Source organism: Hyla sarda, chromosome 8 (genome assembly GCF_029499605.1).
Source record: "Hyla sarda isolate aHylSar1 chromosome 8, aHylSar1.hap1, whole genome shotgun sequence".
In the NCBI taxonomy this organism is placed as follows: Eukaryota; Metazoa; Chordata; class Amphibia; order Anura; family Hylidae; genus Hyla; species Hyla sarda.
Genome location: NC_079196.1, coordinates 204972580 through 204987051, shown reverse-complemented (window position 1 = coordinate 204987051; position 14472 = coordinate 204972580). Strand labels below are relative to the sequence as shown.

Below are 14472 nucleotides of genomic sequence, written 5' to 3'. Positions count from 1 at the left end.
TGTAACACATTTGCACTTTTTCTTGCACGTTCCTCGGCTCTTAGTTAAAAAAAAAAAATTGATGTTTTGCCCAATTGTTCAACAGAAATGCTTGAGTCACATGATGAATGAATCAAATGTTTTGTGATGATAAAAAAGCATAGGGAATAAATGCCAAGACTAAAACTCTTTAAAAAACACCACAGAAATTGCATCTTGGGAGTACAAAATAAAAGGGAAGTTTCTTGGGGGGCATTTTTCTCAAGTGAAAAAAAACAAGTGAAAACATACCCTCAATCAAGTTATTTTTCCCACCATTTTCCTGGCGTACGTCAGGTGTACTTCCCACAAATTTATCAAAAGGCGCATGTTCTTTGTGAATAGATTGCTCTGATCTTCCCAAGTTTAAATGTGTGGTCCGGGCCTTAGTGAGATTGCACCAAAATTGGAGCAGTTGAGCAAAAAATTGCAGCAATTTTACACAATTATAAAATGGCTACGACTACAAAATTACATGGAATGCTGGGAAAGGTCAGAGACAACAATAAAATAAAAAGCACATAGGGGGAGATTGATCAAAACCTGTCCAGAGGAAAAGTTGCTGAGTTGCCCATAGCAACCAATCAGATCGCATCTTTCATTTTTGAAAAGGACTCTGAAAAATGAAAGAAGTGATCTGATTGGTTGCTCTGTGCAACTGGGCAACTTTTCCTCTGGACAGGTTTTGATAAATCTCCCCAATAGTCCTGAACAGAGAAAACCCGGCACTGCTACTTCGCTATCCACTAATCTGTAATGCTCTTCTCTATAGGCTGACCTTCCCGGTGCTCACATAAAACAGTGCAAATGTATATTCCACAACAAGCATAAAAGAAATGGAGCACTCACCAGGTCATTCGGGGTCATCAAGCTTCTTTATTTCATGTTAGCTTGGGGATATACAAACATGCATGGGAGGGCCGGTTGGGCGATGGTCCGTATCGCGCACTCAGCGCTTCGTCAGGCCCCAAAGGGGCCTGAAGAAGCGCTGAGTGCGCGATACTGACCGTCGCCCAATCCTCTCTCCCCCACCCTCTCTGTTGCGTCCACTCTCCCATGCATGTTTGTACATTGCCAAGCTAACATGAAATGAAGAAGCCCGAATGACCTGGTGAGTGCTCCATTTCTTTTATGCTTGTTGTGGAATATAGTAAAATAAAAAGACTACAGCACTTCCGGTGTGGGTCTTGTGCATGAAAACGGGACAAAGTGATGCATGGCAGTAATAGAGGCAAATGACACAGTATTATAACTTGGCAACATGGGCTTAAATGCTGAAGAAAAACAAATCTGGAATACCCTTTTAATGTGTATGTAAGTTCTGGGCAACAGTTGATAAAAAGATATTATTTTTGCATTTGTAAAAGGTTTAAAAGATCACAAAAACTGATGAGAGTCATGAAGAATCTCAAGAAAATTTTAATATAATGGGGCTTCCTTGGAGAGAGGAGTTCTACACCAGTTTTACCAATTGAAAAAAGTGATGGGACCAACAAGGACTCTCCTAAGACCCCATGGTCATCCACTATGGTCCCCTTTGATTTCTTATATGATTCCTACGATGACACTGCAGGTTCTGTAATAAGGAATAGACTTTTTAGCTCTGCTTCCACCAATAATTAAACCCATTATATCCGCTGCCGCTATGAATATCGCTGCCAGGTATAATGAAAATTGGACATTAATTGTCATTTATTTCTGATTTACCTGCCAGGTTTTAATTTTGTTGTATAAATTGTGAGGAATGATGGAACTTAATTCCAATGAAGTCTGCGAGATCCTATTTCAAGTGATTATATGAACAAAGAGGCGACTCGCGTGTCTCTGGAATATTAATAACAGTAAACACATTTCATCTTTTTTTTTTTGTTCAAGCAACATCAATGAACTGGAATCTATTGAAACCAAGTCAATAGATTACCGTATATTTGAACTGAAACCTATCCCAGCCATACAAAAACAATGTGTATTCCCTTCCTCCATTTCCACCTCAATGAGAATTTTTTTTTTATATTTTACTGTATTATATATGATAATTTCTTTGTATTATTATTGTATTTGTTACTTTAATTTTATATTTATATTATTTTTATTTTATAAAAATTTATTATTATAATAATAATAATTATTATTATTGTTATCATTGTATTTATTTTACTTAGTTTTTATAATTATATTATTTGTATTTTATTTTTTAATTATCATTATTATTAGTAGTAGTAGTATTAGTATATTACAGCAACCACCCAGTTCTTATTTTTTAGGATTTCTCAAAGTTTCATTATACCAGTCATCTTTAAACTGTTGACCTCCAGATGTGGCAAAAATACCATGCCCGGACATGCTGGGAGTGGTAGTTTTGCAACATGCTAATCTGAATCCTTCCAATACTCATCAGCTGCTTTATGCTCCAAGGGAAGTCGTGTAGTTCTTTCAGTCTGACCACAGTGCTCTCTGCTGACACCTCTGTCCATGTCAGGAATTGTCCAAAGCAGGAGAGATTTGCTATGGGGATTTGCTCCTGCTCTGGACAGTTCCTGACATGGACAGAGGTGTCAGCAGAGAGCACTGTGGTCACACTACACAACTTTCTCTGGAGCATACGACAACTGATAACTACTGGAAGGATTAAGATTTTTAAATAGAAGTAATTTACAAATCTGTTTAACTTTCTGGCACCAGTTGATTAAAAAAAAAAAATATATATATATTTTCCACTGGAATACCCCTTTAAGGGGTTACTTTAGTCAAGGCCAAAATCGTCCAGGTCATTGAGAGGTTATATACAGTATAAGGGAGAGTTGTGTTCAGCAAAGGAAATAGCCATCTCATGCATCCACAACACATGTTCTATCCTTCTTTCTTGAAGACCTTAAGGAATATTCTGTTATATCTCGAGCTAACACATGTCATAAAACCATTCCCTCCCGTATACCGTCAGTTCCGAAGTGAAAATATAGCATCTGCGTGAATGACCATTCTTCCCATCAATCCAACCAGCAGTGCATTCATCTTGGTCCTTCAATCTACAACAATTTCGACAAGAGGCTTTGAAAGAACATCTCCATTACCGTCATCATCAGAATGGAAGAAGACTTTTTTCCCTCTATAGATATCTCCGGAATACATATGTTTATTAATGTATGTAGATCCACGTATGGGCTTTTCAAAAACATGTGCATTTGTCACATCTTTAACAATATAATAGCATGTAATGTCTTATTATGGCACTCGGCCTCCTGTGATCATTCCAGCCATATATGATGCTTTTAGCTGGTATTTTATTTACAAAATACTATTTCCACCGGCAAGAAAGATGAAAGCTTCATTGCCTTTTTATAAAGGCTAATACATGTTTCAGCACCAAATGATTATATCTTTTCCGGCTTGAAGAGCTTCATTTTCTAGGAGTATTGTGGAAAGAGGGGGTAGACTATGGTTTGTATAATGTGTGCGCTTGCTTACCGTGCTGTAAAGTTACTCTCAGAAATGTATACACCTATGAGGCTTTGACTAGGCTTTACTTCTCTTGGGGCAAGAGCTTGACTTGTTACCCTAGCCCAATGAGCCTAAAGAGCTTCATTTTCTAGGAGGGGAGTAGACTATGGTTTGTATAATGTGTGCGCTTGCTTACCGTGCTGTGATGTTACTCAGTGTACACCTAGGAGGCTTTAAAGCGCAACTGTCATGAACTTGGGGCTATATACCCTACACACAGCCTTTGTACCGTGTGTAGATTGTGTCTACAGTAGTGTTTTTACCTTAGTTCTCTCTGCTTTTATCACCCCAAAAAATTTTTTTGATAGCAGCCGCACACAGTTGGATAGGCGTGGCGCAAGGTTTGCCATGCCCCACCGCCGACACGCCTATCCCCTGTACATCAGTGCTGGGACCGCAATGTGATTGACACACAGGTCCCAGCACAAGCGCATCTTAGCTTATCCTGCAGCGTGCTATGCTGGCAAGCGCTCGCTCCCGCAGCCTGCCTCCTCAGTGCTCCTGCGCAGTACTAGAGGCAGAGAGCGCGTTCTCTGCCTCTAGCACTGCGCAGGCTCACTGAGGAGGCAGGTGGCGGGAGCGAGCGCGCGCTTGCCAGCATAAAACATATAGCATACAGCACATAGCCCCAAGTTCATGACAGTTGCACTTTAACTTGGCTTTACTTCTATTGGGGCAAGAGCTCGACTTGTTACCCTAGCCCCATGAGCTTAAAGAGCTTCATTTTCTAGGAGGGGGGTAGACTATGGTTTGTATAATGTGTGCGCTTGCTTACCGCATTGTAAAGTTACTCTCAGGAATGTATACACCTATGAGGCTTTAACTAGGCTTTACTTTTATTGGGGCAAGAGCTCGACTTGTTACCCTAGCCCTGTGAGCGCTGACCTGAGCGTTAAACGTGACCCGTTGCAAAACTTCATTTTCTAGGAGTGTTGTTGAAAGAAGGGGTAGATTTAGGTTTTTTATAAGGGGTGCGCCTTCTTACTGTGCTATAATGTTACTCACAGAAATGTGTACACCTGCATGGCTTTACTTCTCTTGGGGCAAAGACTCGACTTGTTACCCTAGTCCAGTGAGCTTGAAAAGCTTCATTTTCTAGGAGTGTTGTGGAAAGAAGGGGTAGACTATGGTTTACATAATGGATGCACTTGCTCACCATGCTATAATGTTACTCACAGAAATGTTTACACCTACGAGGCTTTAACTAGGCATTACTTTGACTTGTTACCGTAGTCCAGTGGCCTCCAAACTTGGACCAATAGCTGGAGGTCCACAGTTTGAAGACCTAGGCCCTAGCTCTACGTCTAAATAGCCTGTCCAATGCAAATTATATTATTGATGGCCACTGGCACCTAGCATAAAAGGATAATGTCCCAATTGTTTTCCTTCTCCCACTCCTCCCTAATTTACTGCCCGACTCCCGAATGCTCACTTCACACAGCAAACACAGCTGCCCACCTGGACCTTCCCTGCTGTCACCTCCCTGTGACCACCCTTGTCCTCCTATGTCCTTCTGACTAATGCTGTAGCTCTTACAGATTGAATGGGCCAATCTCTTCCCTCCTCCAATCTTTTGCCACCATATATTATTTAAAGGGATTCTCCTTGGTTCCTTAGTCTAAGTGAAAAAAAAAAAAAAAACATATACTTCATTAGTTTTTATGGTTCTGAGTCTGACCCACCATGTTTCCTGACCATTATCTTTACTGCTGCTTGCCCTGACGCACTTTCCTAAAACGCTATGTGATAGCCTGGGGGAGTTGGGTGTAGGGAGTGTAGCTGTGCGGTGACTAAAGGGTGCATAGTTAACCTTTGCTATTCGTGACGCCAGGGTGTGGGCTCCTCTGTAATGCTTGTCCTACCGCCACCCTTCCCAAGAGCGATAGGGAGGTAGAGAATAATGGAATGTCCACAATCGGAGAGTTTGCTGAAAACAGTTGTAACTTTTACTGAAGATTTTATGCAAGCTTCATAACCGGAACAGTCTCTATGCATGCAACTTCTCTTGGAGATTGACAAAGGTTTGGACCTTAAATGGGTACTCTCATAAAAAAAAAAAAAATATTAAATAGATTATGAAAAAAAAAATGTTTCCAATAAATTTTATTTAAAAAAAATCATGTTTTATGTGTTTTTTTTACGTTTGTAAACCTGGCCACTAGGTGTCACCCTATATGGCTCAGGATTACTTTCCCCCCCGTGACGTTCAGCACGTTCGGACCAACGCTGGCCGGGCAACATGGCCCAGCGTGGTCCGAAACGCGCGTTCACTTGAATGAGGAGAGGGAGATGCAGGGGGGCGGGGATACTTAAATTTCGCGTGCCGCGTGCACGCGAGCACTATGCTCGCTCTCTGCCTGTTTCCTATACAGGCAGAGAGCGAGTACAGCGATGGTGTGCGCACGGCGCGTGAAATTTTAATATCCCCGCCCCCCTGCATCTCCCTCTCCTCATTCATTGCAGCACGCGAGCTGCAGGAAAGAGAGAGCCCCGACCAGGCTTCAGATGACGTCGCGCCTGCCGGGGCCGCCCACTTCCTGCCCTCACCAGAGAGCTCAACTCTGAGCTCCTGCAGCCGTTTTTCCAAAGGTATTTTTAGGGGGATTTGGGCAGAAATTCAGACAGGGATAGATGTAGTTAGTGTCAGGGACAGATGGGGAGGGGGAATAGGGAAATTTAATTTAGTGATAGCTACTCTTTAAGCAATTTAGAGTATTTAGGATAATATGCGCTGTTCCACTGGATTTAGGGGATTTAGTTGTGGTCCAGTAGTCACGCTAGCTTTAGCGGGGATTAGTTTAGAAGGTTTAGTTCAGCTGAGGCCGGTAGGTTTTCTCACCTAGCGTGTCTTTGAAAGTTGTGCAGATCCATTCTGCTAGTCCGGCATCCACAAAAGCAGCAACCCAAGAGAGCGATAATTGGCTACAGATCCCTTATATGGGCAGGGGCTGGACTAGAGATAATTGGTCCAATACTTGTGTCAATCACCATTACAAAGGATTATAGGTAACATGTGACCCAAGGACCTCCAAAGGTCCTCCAACATACCATAGAGGATTCAACATGGTCACATGACCGAAGGTCCTGCGACGCTAACAAGGTAAGTACTCTATACATTATATTAAATACACATATTATTAGATAACTACACATATAAACACTTATAGAATTAGAGGGGACCCTACCTGAGCGTAGTAATTCTGACTTTGGGGACCACCACACTAGGTACGGTATGCAATACGGTATCGGGACACCACACCTTGACAACCAAACTCCTGCTCTCACTGTACTTCTGCTTGTACAATCTTAGGCCTCTTTCACACTACCGATATCCTCCTGTAAAAACCTCTGTCATTACTACCGTCAAATAGTCCTGAAAACGGCCGTCAAAAAATCCGATTCATGTCAATAAGATTTTTTGACCATCCTTTAGCATCAGTTATGTCCGTTACTAATAATGGCTGTTATTTTAGATGGCACAAAAGACGGTGCATGCACTAATTTTTGTTCCGTTATTGACCGTTTTTTACACCTTCCGTTATGATCCCTTATTTGTACTGAGCGTGCTCAGTATAGCATCACAACATGGAAATAAAATAACAAACATAAAATTGCGGACTATAACGGGTGATAACGGATGGCACATTTCCTTTATTTTGACAGAATGTCTGTCAAAATTGGTCATCAGTTATCATCAGTTGTAGTCAGCTTTTTCATCCATTTTTTATTGCTGAATAACGGCTGTCAGAATCAGAATGCAGGAACATAGCGGTAGTATGTTTTTATCTACTCCGCCGGTCACCTATGGTTCTCTGCAGCGAAGCCCAGATCCTTTTACAGGGTCTGGAGGTTAAAAACTAGGGGACCTTTTAGATACAACTCTATGCCAAATGAGAAGCAAACATCTTCACCACCACTGCCAGGTAGGCATAGTGTTTATAGAAATTTCCTTTAAAAAAGTGTGAAATTTCGTCACCCATAACCCTTCCAACCCTTCTCCTCTCCTTGATAAATAATGGCTAAAGTGTATCTTTTGTCTCCCGTTCGTGACGCCAGCTGACACAGAACCAATAAGCTGCATATGGCTGCTCCTGCCGATCCTCTTCTCCACCAAGTGTGAGGACTTTTTTGTTGAGGATTTTTGCCTCTTTCAGGTGGGACATTTCCTGTTTATGTAAATAAACCTGTATGATAAAGTAATAGTAACCATTTACATTGTGATCTCTACCTTTTACTGAATTAGCTCTAAAGTAAAGATACGGTTAAATCAGCCTTTGTTTTGGGCTCTGATCTAACTTAGTCATGAGTGTTAAATGATAGATCTGTTGTACAATGGATACTCACAGACACTGATGGGCCCCATACCTATACAGTGGTCCCTCAACATACGATGGTAATCCGTTCCAAACGGACCATCGTTTGTTGAAACCATCGTATGTTGAGGGATCCGTGCCTGGGCATGCTGGGAGTTCTAGTTTTGCAACATCTGGAGGTCCGCAGGTTGAAGACCACTGGTAGAGGAAGTTGTACTCACCTGTCCCCGCCGCTCCAGACCGTCACCGCTCGTCACCGCTGCCCGGGATGTCGCCTTCCATCGCTGTCGCCGCGATGCCGAGGTGTCCCCAACACTCCAGCAAGGCCTCTGCTTCCCCGCCATCCGCGCTCTCTGTCGCTGCCATCAAGTCGCTACGCACGTGGCTCCTATTGGATGACGGGACGGCGTGCGCAGCGACGTGATGACGACGATGGAGAGCGCCGACGATGCAGGGGATCCCGAAGAGGACGCGCCAGAGCCCCGAGGACAGGTAAGTGATCGTCACCGGAGCTCACGGGGCACCGTAAACGGCTATCCGGTGGCAGCTGAAGAAGTCTGCACTGCCGGATAGCCGTTTATGCGATGGCCCCGACATACAAAAGCATCGTATGCTGATGCTGCCTCTGAGAGGCCATCGTATGTTGAAATGATCGTATGTCGGGGCCATCGTATGTCGGGGGGGGGTGACTGTAGTTGGTTCCTAAGGTTGCAAATTTTTTCCTCCCTTGCAAAAAAAGAATAACACACAGCAGACTAAATGATTCTGTCATAAGGCCGCTAAAATCTGAGAGAGTAGACTGAGCCATCTAGTCATACACTATGGAGATGTAAGACTTTCAAAAAGGCCAATTTAGATGACTTTCTGCCAACCTTTGACCACATTTTGACATAAGGAGATATCATCTGAGTGGATGGTGTCTGGTGCCGTATTCGTAGCCGTGTAGCCTACCCCTATACCCAGTCTTGATGATTGTTGATATACAGCCCTTTTGAAGGAGTCAAGAGCGCCACTTTTGTGCATTGTTCCTCTTCTATCCGAAAGAGTCTTATATTCCATAACTAACAACTAACTAACATGGCCGAAGTGTACAAACGTATTATGTTCTGTAAATGGAATAGAGCGGAGATTGGCAACAGATTTTTTCTTTTTAACCATGGAGATCACACTTGGTTGATAAATACGAGCAGAATGTACATCTAGCATTAACGCGCTCTTAAATCAATAGCCCAATAGAACCACGGGCAGTGAGGACATCCACCGGGTGATGAATCGGGCCATCGAGCCTGTTTTAATCATTATCATTCATCCAGTGATTCCTCAAGATGAGAGCAGCAGAACATATTGACAAATTGTTTGCGATCATTTAACCATATCTCTGCTGGAAAGAACCGGTTGGCACTGATGGGGAGGCGGATAATAGGACTTTTAGGAAACTCCGGAGTTTCAACTCTATTAATGAATTAGTAGATAACTTCACCTGCATTAAAGGGGTACTCCACCCCTAGATATCAACTGGGGACTTCCGAGATCTCGGCTGCGGCACCTCAGACATCCGGTGCATGGAGCGAACTTCGCTCCGTGCCGGATGAATGGGGATACGGGATGGAGGCTTGTGACGTCACGACCATGCCCCCTCAATGCAAGTCTATGGGAGGGGGCGTGACGGCCGTCACGCCCCCTCCCATAGACTTGCATTGAGGAGGCGTGGCCGTGACTTCGCAAGCAGGTCGTGATGTCACGAGCCTCCGGTGCTGCACCAGACGCTCTGTACGAACGCTGAAAGCAGCAGAAAGATTGCGGGGGTCCCCAGCGGCGGGACCCCTACGATCAGACATCTTATCCCCTATCCTTTGGATCCACTTAAAGGGGTTTGTGAGATTTTGTATATTGATGACCTATAGGGTTCTCCAAACTGTGGACCTCCAGCATGTCTTGACAGCCATATGCCTTAGTAGACTAATGGTCTCCAACCTATGGCTGTCCAGATGCACAATTACACTCTAATATTTTACATCTTGTCCCGATAGCCACACGTTGTAGCTTTGCAACAGCTGGAGATCCACAGGTTGGAGACCATTGACCTATCAAGGCATATAGCTCTTAAGGCATTCCAGGAGTTGTAGTTTTGCCATATCTGGAGGTCCACAGTCTAGGGAACACTGGCATAGGCCATCAATATCAGATTGGTGGGGGTCTGACCCCTGGCACCCCCAACGATCAGCTGATTGAGGAGCAAGTGGGGTGGCCTCATCATTTACCTACCAGGCACAACTCATTCGGTAGCAGCTGTACCTGGTATTGCAGCTCCATATATATTTGTTGTCTTTATATAGTGCTGACCTATTCCACAGAGCTGTACAAGGATTTTCACATTGGTCTTCATGTCCATTAGGGGCACAAAATCACAACTATGTTTTTGGAGTTGAGCGAAAACCAGACTACCCAGAGGAAACCCACAAAAACAGGGGAAAACATACAAACTGTATGCATGTATGGCCCTGGTTGGATTTGAACCCAGGACCACGGAGCTGCAAGGCAACAATTCTGACCACTGATCTACCATGAAGAAAATGGGACATTCTGTAACACACTGTGGAATTTCTGGGCAGAATTTCTACCTGAGATCAAGCCAGCGGCACTAGGACCGCGCAGACTGCATTGCCGTTCCAGTGGATGGCAATGCAATTCGGAGCAGATTTCCCAAAAGATCCTCCCAGAAATGAATTGCAGTCTGCTCGGTCCTAGCGCCGCCGGCTCCGGCAGAAATTCTGCAGTGTGAACCCAGCCTAAGAGGTATAGAAATTTTTTTTTTTTTAATTATCTTCTCATTTCATGATCATTTTTCTCTGGTTGTAAAAAAGGAGATATTTATAATGAATATCATCCACTTGCTCAGAATCCTGTCTCTGTAAGAGCACAATTTCCGCAATTTCGCAGAAAATCTGTACAGCAAAGCTTGCTGAACGGAATCACGAAATTACAGAATTCCTACAGAATTTCGAGAACTCAGATTTCCGCAGAAATTTAAGCCCCATTGATTTCAATGAGATTCCGCCACGGAATTTTGTAAAACATGAGACTAGTGTTATATTTTTGTAGAGTGCAGAAAGCAGAATTTCCATGGCGGGAATTCTGCTGTCTGAATGGGACAGCAGAATCCCATTCGAATCAGTAGACAGTAAATTATGGCGGAATACATCCTCAAAATTCCGCCGTGTGAACATATCCTAAGGCAACTGGCTGTAGAAGGAGCCTCACCACTCTGCCCTGAATACAAGAAGACAACATTTTTTTTAAAGGAGTGCTCTGGCGTTAAAGTGGAACTCCTGTGGAAAACCTATCAGACTGCAGCATGAAAACAGAGAGGAGGGGGTTATAGAGCAGCCTGCAGTGATTGGATGAAGAGACCCAGCACAGCAGACTCAGGGAGGAAGTGAATGCATGGTGAGGGCCACAAACACACCCCTTCTTGAGCAGTGGATGTCAGAATGAGTGAGCAAAAGAACAGAGGAAATTGTGAGTCAAATACGGAAACTAGGCATATAAAAAAGACATGTAAATTATCTGCATGACCCATTGAGTAGCATACTGAAGCATTATTTTTTCTGTGATATGACCGGTATGGTTTACATTTCCTATAGACATTTTTTATATTGAACATTATGCATTAAGCGGGTACTCCGGTGGAAACATTTTTTTTTTTAAATCAACTGGTGCCAGAAAGTTAAACAGATTTATAATTTACTTCTATTAAAAAAAACCTTAATCCTTCTAGTACTTATTAGCTGCTGAATAGTACAGAGGAAATTATTTTCTTTTTGGAACACAGAGCTCTGTGCGGACATCATGACCACAGTGCTCTCTGCTGACATCTCTGTCCATTTTAGGAACCGTCCAGAGCAGGAGAAAATCCCCATAGCAAACATATGCTGCTCTGGACAGTTCCTAAAATGGACAGAGATGTCAGCAGAGAGCACTGTGGTCATGATGTCCGCACAGAGCTCTGTGTTCCAAAAAGAAAAGAATTTCCTCTGTAGTATTCAGCAGCTAATAAGTACTGGAAGGATTAAGATTTTTTAATAGAAGTAATTTACAAATCTGTTTAACTTTCTGGCACCAGTTGAATTAAAAAAGAAAAGTTTTCCAATGGAATACCCCTTTAAATGCCGTGAGCGTTTAAAAAAAAAAAAAAAAAAAAAAAAAAAAAAAACAGGTATGGCCAGAAAATGGCACCAGGAAGGGTATTGTGTTGGAGACCTGGGCATGAATGTGATTTTTTTTTTCAAATGTATCTATCGCTTTAAGAAAAAAAAAAAAAAAACAAGACAAGAGTTTTGATCTATCAGGGTCTGAGTGTTCAGACCCCAACCGGTCACCAGAATGTTGTGGTGCAGTAACGCTAATTAAACACCACGTGTGAACGTGCCTTTGAAGGGCTAGCGATCAGCCGACGAACAAGCAAATGCTCTTTCAGATAGGATCTTTTTCTGTGGCCATTTAAAGGGGTACTCCGCTGGAAAATTTTTTTTTTTTTTTTTTTAAATCAACTTGTTCCAGGATCAGCCTTTCGGAAAATACTATGGAGGAAATCACTTGGCACTGCATTCTAGTTCAGTGTTTCCCAACCAGTGTGTCTCCAGCTGTTGCAAAACTACAACTCCCAGCATGCCCGGACAGCCTTTGGCTGTCCGGGCATGCTGGGAGTTGTAGTTTTGCAACAGCTGGAGGCACACTGGTTGGGAAAACATCAATGTAGTTCACAAATATCCTATCAGACCTTACTGATGATAGGGGAAAACAGATTACCTTTATTTCGGTAATTTGTGCCAAAAAAATGTAGTAATTAGTTACGGTACCGTTAATCCGCCGCAACATGTGAACACAGCCTTATAAGCCTCCCGCAATGTCACGTCAATGATTGGCCGTTCCGATGCGTCATTATCGGCCACACGTCCCCCATGTGCACAGAGATAATTTAAACGGGTACTCTTTTTTTTTTTTTTTTTTAATCAACTGGTGCCAGAAAGTTAAACAGATTTGGAAATTACTTCTGTTAAAAATCTTAATCCTTCCAGTACTTATCAGCTGCTGTATTCTCTAGAAGAAGATGTGTAGTTCTTTTCTGTCTGACCACAGTGCTCTCTGCTGACACCTCTGCCCCTGTCAGGAACTGTCCAGAGTAGGAGCAAATCCCCATAGCAAACCTATGTTGCTCTGGACAATTCCTGACATGGACAGAAGTGTCAGCAGAGAGCACTGTGGTCAGACAGAAAGGACATTCAAAAAGAAAAGAACTTCCTGTGGAGCATACAGCAGCTGATAAGTACTGCAAGGATTAAGATTTTTAAATAGAAGTAATTTACAAATCTGTTTAACTTTCTGGCACCAGTTGATTTAAAAAAAAAAAAAAAAAAAAAAGAGTACCCCTTTAAATGATCTCTGTGCACATGGGGGACGTGTGGCCGATAATGACGCATCGGAACGTAACATTGCGGGAGGCTTATAAGGCTGTGTTCACATGTTGCGGCGGATTAACGATACCGTAACTAATTACTACAGTTTTTGGCACAAATTACCGAAATAAAGGTAATTTGTTTTCACCTATCATCAGTAAGGTCTGATAGGATATTTGTGAACTACATTGATGTTTTCCCAACCGGTGTGCCTCCAGCTGTTGCAAAACTACAACTCCCAGCATGCCCGGACATGCTGGGAGTTGTAGTTTTGCAACAGCTGGAGACACACTGGTTGGGAAACACTGAACTAGAATGTAGTGCCAAGTGATTTCCTCCATAGTATTTTCGGAAAGGCTGGTCCTGCCGGGGAAACCTCCTCCGGTACTGTGGTAGGCCGGGGGGACCCCACTTAATTATTAATATGAGAACAAACCCTAAAACCAGCCCTAAACACCTCAATATTTCCCTGCGAGTATATGAAGCTGTGGTACTCCCCCAGGTAAGTACCAGGTTAAAAGAGAATTTGTTAACCTATTATCTCCCCTTCTCGTAACCCCGGACACGGCTAAACAAGTCCGTATGCCGAGCAAATCTCTAATTCAAACACTTTTCTTATGATAAAACACTTTCTACTCCCTCCAATAGGTTTTTTTCCCTCCATTTGTTTTTCTATCCCTGTAATCTCCAGTGACCTGTACACAAATCAAACAGAATAAAAGAATAAAAGTTTCATTTCTCTTTCATGTCCCCTGACTGAGGAGCCATATTTACTCGGCTGCGCTTTGATCCAGACAGGTTTGCTTTGGGGACCGAGAGGCTTGTGGTTATGTATTGTGAGGCGCACGCAGGGCACTATCCTGTGGAGAGGATGAGAAGACGGATTTATTTATGTGCAGTACACTGCGAGTGAGAGAGACTGCTTCTATATCTATCTATCTATCTCATATCTATCTCATATCTATCCCATATCTATCTATCTCATATCTATCTCATATCTATCTATCTATCCCATATCTATCTCATATCTATCTATCTCATATCTATCCCATATCTATCTATCTCATATCTATCTATCTATCTCATATCTATCTATCTCATATCTATCTCATATCTATCTATCTATGTCATATCTATCTATCTCATATCTATCTCATATCTATCTATCCCATATCTATCTCATATCT

The 14472-nt window shown here is 42.8% G+C and overlaps 1 long non-coding RNA gene across 1 annotated transcript in view; it reads right to left on the bottom strand.

Annotated features, from left to right (window-relative positions):
• LOC130284330 (uncharacterized) overlaps window positions 1-14472 on the bottom strand; it is a 71036-nt gene that overhangs the window by 36104 nt on the left and 20460 nt on the right. The window lies entirely within an intron of this gene.